Source organism: Hylobates moloch, unplaced genomic scaffold (genome assembly GCF_009828535.3).
Source record: "Hylobates moloch isolate HMO894 unplaced genomic scaffold, HMol_V3 SCAFFOLD_13, whole genome shotgun sequence".
NCBI classification, from domain to species: Eukaryota; Metazoa; Chordata; class Mammalia; order Primates; family Hylobatidae; genus Hylobates; species Hylobates moloch.
In genome coordinates, this window is record NW_026652288.1 from 69,303,496 (window position 1) to 69,321,088 (window position 17,593).

The window sequence follows — 17,593 nt, forward strand, 5'->3', positions numbered from 1 at the left end:
ATTGTAGTCTATTAAGTATGCAATAGCATTATGTCTTAAAATTTGTACATATCTTAATTTAAACATATTGTATTGCTAAAAATGCTAACAATCATCTTGAGCCTTCAGTGAGTTATAATCTTTTTGCTAATGGAGTGTCTTACCTCAATTATGATGACTGTCAACAGACAGAGTGGTGGTTGCTGAAGGATGGGGTGGCTATGGCAATTTATTAAAATAGAACAATGAACTTTGGTGTATCTCTCGACACTTCCTTTCAGAAAAGAGTTTTCTGTAGCCTATGACGCTGTTTAATAGCATTTTACCATCAGTAGAACCTCCTTCAAAATTGGAGTCAATCCTCTCCAACCCTGTTGCTGCTGAATCAACCACGTGTATGTAATATTCCAAATTCTTTGCTGTTATTTCAACAATGTTCACAGCATCTTCACTAGGAACAGATTCCCTCTCAAAAAAACACTTTCTGGCCAGTTGCAGTAGCTCATGTCTGTAATCCCCGCACTTTGGGAGGCCAAAACGAGAAAGTCATTTGAGCCCAGGAGTTTGAGACCAGCCTGGGCAACATAGGGAAACACTATCGCTCCAAAAAAAAAATTCAATTTGCTGGGCATGGTGGTGCATGCCTATAGTCCCAGCTACTCAGGAGGCTGAGGTGGAGGATTGCTTGAGCACAGAAGGTCAAGCTACAGTGAGATGTGATTGTGCCACTGCACTCTAGTTTTGGCAACATAGTGGGACTTTGTCTCAAAAATTAAAAAAAAAAAGAAAGAAAAGAAAAAAGAAATCACTTTATTTGTGCATCCATAAGAAGCAACTCCTCATAGGCATGGGCAAGGACTTCATGTTTAAAACACCAAAAGCAATGGCAACAAAAGCCAAAATTGACAAATGGGATCTCATTAAACTAAAGAGCTTCTGAACAGCAAAAGAAACTACCATCAGAGTGAACAGGCAACCTACAGAATGGGAGAAAATTTTTGCAACCTACTCATCTCACAAAGGGTTAATATCCAGAATCTACAATGAACTCAAACAAATTTACAAGAAAAAAACAAGCAACCTCATCAAAAAGTAGGCGAAGGATATGAACAGACACTTCTCAAAAGAAGACATTTATGCAGCTAAAAAACACGTGAAAAAATGCTCATCATCACTGGCCATCAGAGAAATGCAAATCAAAACCACAATGAAATACCATCTCACACCAGTTAGAATGGCGATCATTAAAAAGTCAGGAAACAACAGGTGCTGGAGAGGATGTGGAGAAATAGGAACACTTTTACACTGTTGGTGGGACTGTAAACTAGTTCAACCATTGTGGAAGTCAGTGTGGCGATTCCTCAGGGATCTAGAACTAGAAATACCATTTGACCCAGCCATCCCATTACTGGGTATATACCTAAAGGATTTTAAATCGTGTTGTTATAAAGACACATGCACATGTATGTTTATTGCAGTGCTATTCACAATAGCAAAGACTTGGAACCAACCCAAATGTCCAACAATGATAGACTGGATTAAGAAAATGTGGCACATATACACCATGGAATATGATGCAGCCATAAAAAAGGATGAGTTCATGTCCTTTGTAGGGACATGGATGAAGCTGGAAACTATCATTCTCAGCAAACTATCACAAGGACAAAAAACCAAACACAACAAGTTCTCACTCATAGGTGGGAATTGAACAATGAGAACACATGGACACAGGAAGGGGAACATCACACACCAGGGACTGTTGTGGGGTGGGGGAAGGGGGGAGGGATAGCATTAGGAGATATACCTAATGCTAAATGACGAGTTAATGGGTGCAGCACACCAATATGGCACATGTATACATATGTAACAAATCTGCATGCTGTGCACATGTACCCTAAAATTTAAAGTATAATAATAATAAAATTTAAAAAAAAAAGCAACTCCTCATCACTCATCCATCCAAGTTCTATCGTGAGATTGCAGCAATTCAGTCACATCTTCAGGCTTCACTTATAAGTGTAGTTCTCTTGCTATTTCTACCATATCTGCAGTTACTTCCTCCATTGAAGTCTTCAACTCCCCAAAGTTAACCATGAGAGTGATAATCGACTTCTTTCAAACTCCTGTTAATGTTCATATTTTGACTTCCTCTTATGAATCACAAATGTGCTTAATGGCATTTAAAATGGTGAATCCTTTCCAAGAGGTTTTCAACTCACTTTGCCAAGACCTATCAGAGGAATTAATATCTATGACTGCTGTAGCCTGTGAAATGTGTTTTTTAAATAATAAGTCTTGCAAGTCAAAATTACTTCTTGATCCATGTGCTGCAGAATAAATGTTGTGTTATCAGGCACAAAAATAACATAAATGTCCTTGCACATCTCTATCAGAGCCCTTGGGTGACCAATTCATTATCAATTAGCAGTAATATTTTGGAAATAATCTTTTTTTGTCTGAGCATTAAGTCTCAATAGTGGGCTTAAAATTTTTAGTAAACAGTCTGTAAAAAGACTTGCAGTCGCCCACGCTGTGTTGTTCTATTTATAGAGAACAAGCAGAGTAGATATAGTATAATTCCTAAGGAACTTAGGATTTCCAGAACGATCAATGAATATTGGCTTCAACTTGAAGTTGCCAGCTTCATTGGCCCCTAACAAGAGAGTCAGCCTGCCTTTTAAAGCTTTGAAGTCGGCCGGGCACGGTGGCTCACACTTGTAATCCCAGCACTTTGGGAGGCCGAGGCGGGCGGATCACGAGGTCAGGAGATCGAGACCACGGTGAAACCCCGTCTCTACTAAAAATACAAAAAATTAGCTGGGCGTGGTGGCGGGCGCCTGTAGTCCCAGCTACTCGGAGAGGCTGAGGCAGGAGAATGGTGTGAATCCGGGAGGCAGAGCTTGCAGTGAGCCGAGATTGCGCCACTGCACTCCAGCCTGGGCGACAGAGCGAGACTCTGTCTCAAAAAAAAAAAAAAAAAAAAAAAGCTTTGAAGTCAGGCATTGACTTCTCTCTAGCTATGAAAGTCCTGGATGGCATCTTCTTCCAATAGAAGGCTGTTTTGTCTATATTGAAAGTCTGCTGTTCATGTAGCTACCTTTGTCAATTATCTTAGCTAGATCTCTGGATAACTTGCTTCAGCTTCTCCATCAGCACTCACTGCTTCACCTTGCACTTTTATATTATGAAGATGGCCTATTTCCTTAAACCCCATGAACCCACCTTTGCCAATTTTAAATTTTCTTTTGTAGCTTCCTCACTTCTCTCAGCCTTCAAAGAACTGCACAGAGGTAGGGCCTTGCTCTGGATTAGGCTTTGGCTTTAGGGAATGTTGTGACTTGTTTGATCTTTTATCCAGACCACTAAAACTTTCTCTGTATCAGCAATGAAATTATTTCACTTTCTTATCATTTGTGTGTTCACTGAAGTAGCACTTTTAATTTTCTTTGAGAACTTTTCCTTTGTATTCACAATGGTTTGGCTCAAGAGGCTTAGCTTTCAGCCTACCTTGACTTTCCACATGCCTTCCTCACTAATTTCAATCATTTCTAACTTTTGACTGAAAGTGAGAGATGTGCCACTCTTAATTTCACTTTAACACTTAGAGGCCATTGTAGGGTTATTAATTGGCCTAATTTCAATATTGTTGTGTCCCAGGGAATAGGGAGGCCTCAAGAAAGGGAGAGAGATGAGGGAATAGCCGATTGGTGGAGCAATTAGAATGCCCATATTTACTTATTGAGTTTCCCGTCTTATATGGGCACAATTTGTGACACCCAGGACAGTTATAATGGTAACATCAGAGATTGCTGATTACAGAGCTGCAAAACAGATACAATAACAAGATTTGAAATATTGCAAGAATTATCAAAATGTAACAGATTGATGCAAAGTGAGCACCTGCTCTTGGAAAAATGGCACCAATAGAGTTGCTCGATGCAGTGTTGCCACAAACCTTCTATTTTTAAAAAATGCAATATTTGCACAAAGCACAATAAAGTGAAGTGCAATAAAATGAAGTATGCCTGTAATTGTCACATGTGTCCCAAAGCCCTATCTAAACCATTCATAGTTATGACAATCCAAAATATTTTTAGAATCTCTAGAAAACTTGATTCATTCTCTACATTTTAGAATCACAATTATATCTAGAATGTATCTTGAATATTATCTGCAATCTTTATTTACAATACTCTCTTGTTCGTTTATTTATTTATCTGATTTTTTCAGTAGACGAAATATTCAATCCCAGGAGTCATGAAAACCCCAAGTACGAGCTCTACTCTAGTTGGTTGTATGACTTTAAAAATAGTACTTTATATCTCAGCAATTACATTTTATACTCTACAAAATTAAGGGTTTAGTCCAATGCATTTTAAAGGTCCCTTCCCGTTTCAATATTTAAGATTTAATAATCACAATAATTGTTTACATTAATGAGTGCCAGGCATTCTACTTAGCACCTAACATACTTTACCTCATTCAATCTTCCTAAAGCTCTATGAAATAAGTGCTATTGTTATTTATATTTTACCAATGAGAAGACTGAGGCACAGGGAAGTTACATAACTTTCCTGAAATCACTCAACAGAAAGCATAAAGCTGGATGGAAATCCAAGTATGACTTATTCTACTCTGAACAACATCTAAACCAAAGGGCAGGTGAGTAGAAATAAAAAATTACCCCAAATGTTAAATTCAGTCACTTCAGAAAATTTCGGAATGCTTGGCAGTAACTCTAGTTATGAATTGCTAAATCACGAAGAAACAGGAAAAACATTTTCTGTCTCCAGCTATCCCTCCCTCCTAAGCTGTATTCCATCAGCACATCAGCACGTCTCCCCACAGACTCTCCCCGACCACGTGCACCAGCTCTACCTAAATATACAGGCACATGTGTGCGCACACACACACACACATAAATACACCGCTGGAAAGAGGATATCTACCTACTCTAAGTCTATCTTAAAACACAGAATGATATTTTATATGGCAATCTTTATATAATAAGATTAGTGTGTTTGAAATTGGATTTTTATAGAGATAACGGAGCTTTTTATTTCATTTACACGGAAACACCTACAAAGACAGTCACACACGTACGAAGTCATTGGCCTCAAACTATTTTACCCAATTTTTTATTAACAGAAAAATTTTCTCTTTAAATTAGTTTTGCTTAAGATAGCAATGGAGAAGAAACATTCAACCTGATAACAATTAAACAGGATATTGAGCTAAAATTTGAATGATCCTTATTTTTATCCCTGGCTCATCAAATTTTGAAAGCATTCTCCATAGCCTGTAGGAGTGTTTCAAATAAAACATGTTCTAATGTTCTTCAGCATGTTATTCCTTCATAAAACTGAAAAATATAGGAAAAAATGTGCATCAGTTCTTAGTCACTAGTGTAAGCACTAAGGTAGCCATTACTTAGAGAGCATATTCTGGTTAGTTTGTGGTAGCAATTCTTCAGTTAACCTATTAACATACTCCAATTTTATTTAAGTAGTTTCAAATTTAAAGAAAAATAAAGAATATTTGATATTTTAATGAAATTATGTATTTAGTTGTGCCCATCTGTACAAAAAAATACAAAATATTAGTCAGGCATGGTAGCACACAACTGTAGTACTAGCTACTTAGGAGGCTGAGGCAGAAGGATTGCTTGAGCCCAGGAGTTCAAGGCTACTGTGAGCTAGGATAGTGCCACTGCAATCCAACCTGAGTAACAGAATGAGTTGCTATTTCAAAACAGAAATTTTCTTTTGGTAGCTGTCTCCTTGGAAAATACATGAGTAATTAATAGAGAATTATATACCCAAATAATAATAGAAAAAGATTGAAGAAATACATACATATATAATATATATGTAAATTAAAGCATATGCAAATATATTTAAATTGAATATTTGTCATATCTTTAGAGGAGAATGCTAAGTTTAAACGTCATGCAACAACTTCAGGAAATAAAAGTGCAGGAATTCTACTTTCAAAAACAGTGTGCTAGGTTGGACCAACCATCCTACTGAGAACTAGAAAAACTGAATAAAATACAAAAACATATTCTCAAAAAAATGAAAAAGTTTAAAAATAGTGAAGAATTACCTGCTTAAGATCCTGGAAGATTATGAAATTCAGAGAGTTAAGCCTGCCATTTTTGGGCTCAAATGACACTGGTAGCTGAAAGACTGGCATCTTTGACAGTCCTATAACGTTAGGAACCAAATGTTGAGGTACAATAGCAAAGGATGTTGGTCCTTATAAAACACCACCCTTTAGGTAGGAATCCTGAAAGAACGTACCCTAATGGTAATAATGAACCACAAATAAACAAGTAAAGATGAACTGCAGACCAGCTTTGCATCACTCAGATAGCTCAGCAAATCTTGTTCCTCAAAATTGAATTCTAAAAATCTTTAATTTTCACTGAACCGAAGCTAAAAAAGTCGAATAAAATGTTTCTGTCTGTATGAAGATAATATTATCCTAGGCCTTAAAGTTTTTACAAATTTTAAAATACCATGTTAAGTGTACCATCAAAAATAACTAGGTACATGTATAGAAAAGGCAACATGAATGAGAAATAGTAAAAATGACAGATAAAATAAATATACCTACAGGGGTTTCACGTATTAGAATTATCTGTCACAGACTTTAAAATGACTGATATGGTTTGGCTCTGTGCCCCCCCCAACCCAAATCTCATCTCATATTATAAACCCTGTAATCCCCACATGTTGAGGGAGGGACCTAGTGGGAGGTGGTTATGGATCATGGGGGTGGTTCCCTCATGCTGTTCTCATGATAGTGAGAGATTTCTCACGAGATCTGATGGTTTTAGAAGTGTTTGACAGGTCCTTCTTCCTGCACTTGCTCTCTCGCCTGCCACCATGTAAGACGTGCTTGCTTCCTCTTCTGCCATGACTGTAAGTTTTCTGAGGACTCCCCAGCCATATGGAACTATGAGTTAATTAAACTTCTTTTCTTTATAAATTACCTAGGCTTGGGCAGTTCTTTATAGTAGTGTGAAAATGGACTAATACAATAACTGTACTTATAACAGCATAAAACAAATTGTGGCAAGAATTAATTATTAAAACATTGCATAGTTAATGTGAAAAAGAATAAAATTGAAGCCCTATAATCAAAAACTGTAGTGGAAATTAAGAACTCACTGCCTGGTTTCAGTAGTAGATTAGACTTGGTTGAAGACAATATTAGTGAACAGGAAGAGAGCTCAGAAGAAAATACTTAGAAAGGAGTAAAGAATGGAAAATATAGAAAAGTGCCTGAGACATAGAGGACATAGTAAAAACATGTTACATATAGTAAGTGTTGTTTCCAAAGTAAAGCAAAAAAAAAAAAAAAAGAATAGGTCAGAAATTACATTTGGAATTACAGCTAGATAGGAGAGATGAATTATAGTGTTCTGCAGCACTTAGGGTAAATATGGTTAACTATAATTTATTGCAAGTTTTTGAAAAGCATTGAGAAGAGAGAATTTTGAGTGTTTACAGTGCAAAGAAATGATTAATGCTTGAGGTGACAGATATGTTAATTATCCTGATTGGATCATTATACATTACATACATCTATCATTCTATGTCCCATAAATATGTATCATGACTATGTGTCAACTAAAAAGAAAAAGAAAAACAGAAAATATGGTTACAGACAATGCCTAAGAATTTTTCAAAACTAATGAAATTGATTCACAGATTAAAGACCAATCAACTTCAAAATTGGATAAATAAAATATAAATTCGCATCTAGATGCATCATAATAAAACTAATGATAAAAAAAGACAAGGAAGAAATCTCAAAGTAGCTATGGTAGGCAGAATTCCTCCTCCTCCTCTTCAATGAGATTGGTGAATATGATGGGATAGTTCTCCCTTGATTAGTTTTCAGTGCATGGCAAAGGTGGTGGGATAGCTACTCCTGTGATTACATTACATAAGACTCACTGGCGGCAGGCTAAAGACAGATTTTCCTGCTGGATTTGAAGAAGTAAGCTGTCATGTTGTGAGATGGCCATATGACTAGAAACTGGTGGCCTCTAGGAGCTGAGAATAATCCACAGTGAAAAGCCAACAAGAAAACAGGAACCTCAGTCCTACAACTGCAAGGAACTGAATTCTGCAAAAATCTGAATGACCTTGGAAGAGACACCTGAGACTCAGATTAGATCACAGCCCCAGCTGACCTTGATTTCAGCCTTGTGAGATCCTGAGCAGAAACTCCAAGTAACCCTTGTTTGACTCCAACCCATAGAAAATGTGAGATTATAAATGTGTCTTGTTTTGAGGTAATAAGTTTATGATGATTTCATACATAGCAATTGCAACTGATACAGAACCTTCAAAGGAACAATTAGATAGCCATCTTCTTATGTGAAACTATGGAAGTTGAAAGACAGTGAGATGATGTCTTAACATGCAGAAAGAAAGTAACTGCAAAATTAAAATTATATGCTTAGCAAAAGTATCAAGAATGAATTCAAACTGAAATATTTTTAGACAAACAAAAACAGAAAATTTGTTACCAGAAGAACTAAAGTAAATGCTAAAACATTAGACAGAAAACAAATGATTCCAAATGAAAACTAAAAGACATTAAGGAATAAAGACCAAAAGAGAGTAAATATGTGGGTAAAGATAAATGACTTTGATAAATTAAGAATGCATGTTTAACTCTCTAGATTTCAACTCGGAAATGGCTAAATTTTATATTTCATATTTTCTATATTATAGTTTACAATTTTAAAATGTTAAAATGCAAAAAAAGCAAAAATACAAAAGATAAGGTTTGCTAAATTTGACTACAGATATTGTTTAAAGTCCTATAGGTTAAAAATATCCAACATATATGCTATAAATATGAAAAAACTAGCATTTTATTTTTCACTGAGCCCATAAAAATCAATGAGAAAATCATGGATTTCTAACAAAAAGAACAAGGAACATTAACAAAGAATCCTCAAAGAAAAATCACGTGCCTAGGAAAACACATGTGGGCTGTTAAATTTGTAAAATAAATCATCTTATTTCTTGCTAATACAGTTTTACATATTTTCTGATATTTACTTTTCAGGAGATTGGATGCATAGGAAAAAAAATAGAGTTGAAAGTAATATGCCAAAATTATAGTGATGATTACATTATAGTGGTAGGATTATAAGTAACTTTTTGTGTTTCATTTTCTATCTTTTTCTGTAATATTTTAAATCAATTTTAGTAATTTAATTATATTTACTTAATATTTTAAATTTTCTGAAGTTATTATAAACGAGCTTCTCTGAGTCATGTTGGTATAAATTTGAAGTTTTCTTGAAAACACCGTTTCTGATCCTTAAGATTCATGAAGAAGATGAAATTCAGAGTTAAGCAAAATACTAATTGCTGTATCTAAGTGGAATCATTGATTTTAATATCTTATCCATTGCTCTATTTAAACTCAGATACAAAAGATGTTTTGATTTCCTCCCCCAACCCACCACACAAGTAAATAAATGCTTTTTTCTAATTCATATGAGAAAGAAGGCAGGCGGAGAATCACTAAAAAAGTTAACAGAATATTTCCAGAAATTTACTCAAGCAACCATGGGTTCTTTTGGTTTTATATTAATAAATGGCTCATATATACATTACACGCACATCACTCACACCATAAACAAAAAAAATTCTCAAATTTCTCTTTGACCTTTTATAGACTTTTATAAGGGGAAATGAGAAATTCAGAATACAACTTGTACTACATGAAAATGATTAATTTTATGGCTTCTGAATTTTTCTATTAGAAAGTCTTACCCACTAAAAGATTATTTTAAAAAATTCCTTTATATTTTTATGGTACTCTATGGTATTAATATATTTTTATATTTAAATTTTGATCCACATGAAATTTGATGAAAAAAAGTACCTTTATTTTTCACTATTATCTAACACAATTTACTGAATAATCCATCATTTTTCCATACTTAAAAGGTATACTTCATTACATACCAAATTTTCATGTATATCTATATCTCTTCCTAGACTCTTATGTTTCTATCTCTGTTTGTTCTTGGGCTTGTAACAAATTGTTTTACTTATTGTCTCACAGTGTACTGGTTAAGAGCACAAACTCTAGAGCCAGGTTGCATGAATTTGAAGCCTGGTTCTCCCACTCACAAGCTGTGAGATCTTGAGAAAATTACTTGACCTATCTGTACCTCAGTTTCCTTATCTATAACATGAGGATAATAATAACAACTTGTTAGTAGATTTGTTACAAGGAATATTTCATAATAGTTACAACCGGTACCAGCCACTGCAAAAACATACCAAATTGTAAAGACCATCGAGGCTAGGAAGAAACTGCATCAACTAATGAGCAAAATACCCAGCTAACATCATAATGACAGGATCAAATTCACACATAACAATATTAACCTTACATGTAAATGGGTTAAATGCTCCAATTAAAACACACCGCCTGGCAAATTGGATAAAGAGTCAAGACCCATCAGTGTGCTGTATTCAGTAGACCCATCTCACATGCAGCAACACACATAGGCTCAAAACAAAGGGATGGAGGAAGATCTACCAAGCAAATGGAAAACAAAGAAAAGGCAGGAGTTGCAATCCTAGTCTCTGATAAAACAGACTTTAAACCAACGAAGATCAAAAGAGACAAAGAAGGCCATTACATAATGGTAAAGGGATCAATTCATCAAGAAGAGCTAACTATCCTAAATATATATGCACCCAATACAGGAGCACCCAGATTCATAAAGCAAGTCCTTAGAGACCTACAAAGAGACTTAGACTCCCACACAATAATAATGGGAGACTTTAACACCCCACTGTCAACATTAGACAGATCAACGAGACAGAAAGTTAACAAGGATACCCAGGAATTGAATTCAGCTCTGCACCAAGTGGACCTAATAGACATCTACAGAACTCTCCACCCCAAATCAACAGAATATACATTTTTTTCAGCACCACACCACACCTATTCCAAAATTGACCACATAGTTGGAAGTAAAGCTCTCCTCAGCAAATGTAAAAGAACAGAAATTATAACAAACTGTCTCTCAGACCACAGTGCAATCAAACTAGAACTCAGGATTAAGAAACTCACTCAAAACCGCTCAACTACATGGAAACTGGACAACCTGCTCACGAATGACTAATGGGTACATAATGAAATGAAGGCAGAAATAAAGATGTTCTTTGAAACCAACGAGAACAAAGACACAACATACCAGAATCTCTGGGACACATTTAAAGCAGTGTGTAGAGGGAAATTTATAGCACTAAATGCCCACAAGAGAAAGCAGGAAAGATCCAAAATTGACACCCTAACATCACAATTAAAAGAACTAGAGAAGCAAGAGCAAACACATTCTTTTGTGGTTTTTATATGTTGTACAACTACTGATTTTTACATATTAATACTGTAATCAGCTATTTTATGGAGTTTTTACCTATCGCTTCTATTATTTTTATCATTTGATTATTTGGGTTTTCTTTGTATGTAGTCAAATAATCTCCAGATTGACCTTTGCGTCTTTCCTTCCAATTTTTATGTTTCAACTTTTCTCATCTAATCGCCTTAGTGAGGATAGCGTGGCTCTAGTATTTCACCATTAAATGTGATGTTTAAAGCTTAATTTTCACTTCCTATATAATGTAACTAATAATAATGATGATAGTTGCTAATAATCATTGAGTGTGTAGTGTGTTCTGTGCTCTTCACATATGTGATTGAATTAATCCTCACATTAACTCTCTAAGGAGATTTTATCATCTTCCTTTTACAGATAAAGAAACTAAACTACAGAGAGTTCATGCAAAATGTCCAAGATCACACACTTGCCTCTTATAACTAGCACTGTACTAGCCACAACACTATAGTTATTGCTTTATCTGTCTCCTCACTACAATGTACCCTTTGAGGATTGGAGTTCTTAAGACAAAGCCCTGAACACACTAGACATTCATAAATGTTTGCTTGCAGAAGAAAAGAAGGAGCTGGCTTCTGAGAAAACAATAGATTCAGTTTTGGATGTGACAAAAGAGACTTGCCTGCAGAAATTCTGGTGCTGACCTCCTATAGACAATTGAATGAATATATCTTGAGCTGGGGAAACACGCTGGCTGAAGCTAAGCCCTGAAATCATGAACATCTGAGGGGCTTTGAAGTCATGAATGGTCAAAAGCACACACAGATTTAGAGTAAGTAAAAAAAGTGAGATGGTACACAACATCGTGCTATTTCCCACCAGTAATAAACAATATGCCTAGGAAACTAGGAGGATAATTTCATGCCAACACATTTTCCTAATAGATTTCTTCAATAAAAATTCTACACATATACACACATATTTAAACTACTTAAATCTAAATAAGAATAAATTGTCTGGAAAAGAAACCCTTTCTTAGCTCCACAGGCACTCTATTATTCTTCCCTTCAGTGATCCTTAGTGTTTTGCCTACTGTTGATATTACTTAATCTACAGCAAATGGGCTTACCTATTGCTTTATTTTCTACTGTAGCATCTAAATTTGCCACCAATGTCTTTAATACTTCTTGAAACAACCCAGTTCATATGTTAAAACCACTGAGTCACTAAAATAAAAACATGAAAAAATCTGGCATGCAAAAAAGTTGCAGGCTCACTAACAGGACCAATTTTAATAATACCGACAAGATGTCAGGACCGAAAACTCAAGCGGAGTAAAAATATAGGGAAAGCAGGCAAGATGACAGAGTCAACTAGCGGAACCAGGCCTCCAGTGTCCTGTGTCAGTTTCTGCTTCTTCCTATCAGCAACAAACTGCAGCACCATGGCTTCCCTGGAATTCCCAGAAAACATGTTAGTCCAGTGCTGGATTTAAACATAGAATAGAGTTGAGAGAATTCCAACAAAAAAGCTAAGATGGAAAAAAAGTTTGTAATGGACTGCCTTCTGTATTTATACCCATTTTATTTATTTGGCGTGGTTTTTACGGAGGGAAAGCAGGGAGACTGCTGGAAATAACCGAAATCCCAATTAAAACCAGGCTAAGCAATTAGAAAAAAAAAAAAAAAAAAAGTTACATTACGGGAAGTCTAGGGGTTGATTCAGTAGCCTAGTGATGTTAACGAGGACGCAAGCTCTTTTTATTTTTCTGCTCTGCTGGCCTTTCTTTTCCCTTCTTTCTGAGACAGGCCCACCTTGTGGGTATGCCTAATGGCAGGTGCAACTGGGGCAATAGGCTTTCTTAATCACGTAGAGCAGGAAAGAAAATATCTCTCCCAATTGTAGAATATAAAGTGCTCATTCTGTCTAATGGGGCAAACCAGAAATACATCCACCAATAAAACCTGTTAGGTAAATTCCGTGTGCCGATTTTCATTTATACTAACCCAGATCCAGCTCTAGGGTTATGGATAAGAATACATGAAAAAAGAGGAGATTCTCTGAAAAAAGCTAAAGGAGACATTTAATGCTAAAGAGGAAACAGATCATGTTCTCTACATGCCATCAGAAAATATGAGGGAAATTAATAGGCACAGAGTTTGCTGTCATTTTCTAATCCAGTATATTTTATCAGTTCATTGCTATGTATTTCAATTGTATTAAAAGCCATAGTGCATTTGCATATTTTAATGAAAATACTAGCTTTCTTTTAAAATAGAGTTAAGCTTATTTCCATTACATTTTTGAGCCATTTTTTGGCCAGAACAAATGTACTACTGATTTTCTAATGAAGCTCAATGTGAAATCCAGCAAGGATCCAGAAATTATATAATATGAGATACATCCACATTTCTGCATAATAGAAGGTAAAAAAAGATAGAAAATCTTTAGAATATCCACTATTTTCTGTGTCAAAGATGGCATGTTTTGTTAATTAAATCTTTCTTGTTAGTAGTTAATTAGCATCTATGCCCTTTGTCAGTGGTTTTCAAAATTATGGTAGCACTGGAACATTTTTTTGCAAATAAAACTGTGCATGAAATGCTAGTATAGAAAACAAATAAGAAGTGGAATTGCTCTGATTGAAGCAGGAGTTCCTCCGACTTTGCCTGTTTCTTGTTTTGTTGCTGTTCCCACCATTGAGTGAAGAGTAGGGGACTTATAGAACCATTTGGAAACAATTGCCCCTTATTATTGCCAAATATCATGGAAGTAGCAAGAAACAGAGGGCTCTTGAAATTAAAATAATGTTGTCCACAATGCTAACCCTTTCTATGACTACTCAGATTCATATCCTTCCTAACATTAATTCACACTTTTAAAGATGTAGAAACCTCAGTCAATAGAGAACTCCATTTAATAGAACATGAAATGATTCTCAAGAGAAGACTGCACTGTGAGCCAAATATAACATAGTAAACAGCGTTCTTGTTGGAGCACATAAAAAAATTAATAGTGTGAGAAAACAGTGATTCTTTTGCAGCTGCATTATTAGACATTGTTTTGTATGATTTTCCTGTTTCATCTTATCAATTATGTATTGCATATTAATTTTCTTGTAACTTAATTATGATTTTGCTCACCCAGTTGCTATTAGCAATCAGCACAAAATAATGTAATGCATTGTAAGTAAACATATCCATGTATAGTTAGTGCTATAGGAAATTCCAAATAAACCATTTGTTGAAATTACCAAATCTCTTTTTCACATAATAGAGAGTTGAGTTTATTGTCTTGATTATATATTATTAGGTGTAGGGGGTCATGAAGATGGCCTTTCGGATTTGTCACAATTTGAGAAAAGGTCAGGACTTTTCCCCCTCCCATCCTAGTGACCAGTCATTGGATCTGTCTGTCTGCAGGGAAGAGGCTGGTGCATAACCTTGGGTAATACAGCTGCCTTCTGCAGAGGACATTTCTGTGGAGGGTTCAGCTTTGAGCAGCAGCTTCTAACGTTACCCACAGCTGTGGAATGAGTACTTCATTCCTGAAGGGAGGTCAGTGATACACCATGGCATCAACTTCTGACTCCAACTCTTTCCTCTAAAAGTTACTTACTAAAGAAAAATAATTCAGCTTTTATTCTGACTTTTTGAAGTGAATTGGCAGAGTAACCTCGTAGCATTAATGGATAAGAGGCAGTTCAATAAAAAGGAATCTCAACTGAGAAATGTGAAAGGAATGAGAGAGTTGGAAAATCAACATTTTGCAGCTTCTAAGTGAAAAATCTGATTCAGACAATGGTCATCAATAGATGCCAAAATTATGAGAGAAAATGCTGAAGGACAACTTTATAGTGAAGGGATCAGAGTTTCATCTTCTGAACTCATGAATTAATCTTAGCATCATAAAAGTTGTGCAATATGAAATACACAGCACCACTGATGAAGTATTTTGTTCTAAAAAAAGTTGGAACCTGCCTTTAGAGCTAGCATTGTCTATACAATAAGAGAAACAAGTAAAACCGCACAAAGAAGGAACAGTGAGATCCGGTTAGGTGGGACCTCATGCAGGTAAATGGACCTGATTCCTTCAAAATGCCAATGGCTTGAAAAAACAAGGTGGGGTGCTAGGGGAGGAAGTGAGCAGGAAGACAGAAGGGGGAGGGTAGACTTAAAGGATGAGAAATAACAACAATAAACAACGTGGAAAATACCTTGTTTAGATCTTGCTTCAAAGGAACTGTAAAAAGACAGTTTTAAGAAAATCAACAAAAGTTAAATATGGAGCACATATTAAATAACATTGGGGAAGTATACATTAATTTTTAAGTATGATATTACCATTGTGGATATATTAGAAAATGTCCTTACTTTTTTTGGAAATGCATTCAAAAGTATTCAGTGGTGAAATAACATAATATTTTGTATTTATTTCAAATTACTCCAGGCAAAAATAAGAAAAGGTGTAATGAGGTGGCGGGGTGGGGAAAAGAAACAAAGGTAGCTGAGTGTTGACAACGATTAAAGCTGTGGAATAGGTACAGGGGTACACTTCCCTACTCATGCCACTTTTTCGTATGTCCAAAAATTTCCATTATAAAGTATAAAGAAATTTATTTTCTAGGTTTTGTGGTATTTTTCTTTACCAGAATGAGAAAGAATGGGAATATTGAAGACTTCAGTCCATAATGTGTTTGAGGACATGTGTGCAGAATAGTTCATTTATAAATATAACACACACTTCTGAATTTATAATTAAATACAAAGTATGTGGCAATTTAGAACTTTCATTATGCCAAAAGAAAGGAATGCTGATTTTGCCTTCCTTAATGCATGTCTACTATTCAGTGATGCTAATATTGTGTAAACACAAAGCAAATGATGGAATATAATATATACTTTCTTTAATGAAATATTATTATTCTGTTTGTGAAGAAGGGATTCTATCTTAGACTTCTAGCCCCAAGATGATACTATCCAGCATGATTATATTTGTAGCCCAATCTACTTTTTAGCTGAAATACTCATTAAAATATGCAGGGAAATATCGTGCTTTCATAATTCACTTACTGCATATCAATTTCTGAGACTGAATCTTCTGACTATATATTTGCCCTAGTTTCTACAAATCTAGAGGCATAGTCAAATTGTAGACTGAGGTTAATATGTGTTTGAGTACTTTGAATGTTTAGACAGGGTGTCATGGTGTTGACTGTAAACATTGTTGATATCAAATTGGGAGAGAGAGAACGAAAGATGAAGGATACTAAGTGTCACTGGATTCACATGTCTGAGTACAAGGACAGTGTCACGACTTCTGGCATTTCGCTCAGGATTCATGAGCCTTCAGACAGAGTGGGGGGTTCCTGCATTACTAAGTTGTTCACTGTAATGGAGATGATGTGGAATCTTGATATTTTTTCTTCCCAAACCAAGGATCTTTTCTAAGTTCCCATTTCTGTTTACGTGTCAGTGCAGTTTATATTCTTGAGCAAAACTAGCTGTCACTTGAAGCATATGCTTCTATGACGAGTACAAAATATACGCATCTTCAGCTTTAGATTTTTTGTTTCAGTTCTTAATCATACCACTTGTGATGGTCATGTAGTCACAATAAATGTGGATTTATTATATAGTTTTTAAGTATTTGGGGGTCACAGACCACTTTGAGTACCTGCATCAGTCAATATCTTTTAGTTGCAAGCAACAAAAGCCAGTTCTGCTCAATTTAAGCAGAACTCTGATTCATTAAAGCTATACTGGATAGTTCACAGAATTGTTGGGCATGATGAGGAATCAGCTTTGGGGTCAGGCATGCAGGAACTCTGTCCAAAATCTTTCTTCAGAATCAGTTTCAGTGAGGACACCCCAGCTACATCTCTGAGTATCCGTGCGAAGGCTTTGCTGCTTGAATTACCATCACCTGTCACTGGGCAGGACTGCAGGACTAGCAGCGTCCTACTGCCACCACCATCAGAGAGTTCCCAGCATACCCCACATTTGGGTCTCTAGTTCCCAAATACAGTTCAGGAACACTGGTAAAGTAAAGGGCAAGTGTTCACACCACAGCTTCAAGGGAGGGTACAAAAGCGTTTGTCTGGCATTTTCACCTTCCGCAGTGGGAGGTGAACAAGACTCACATGGAAGGGCTGCCAGGCGCCAGGCAGAGAAAGGGGAAAAAAAGATAACCAGTCTAAAACCTCGAATGAATGTTAGGTTC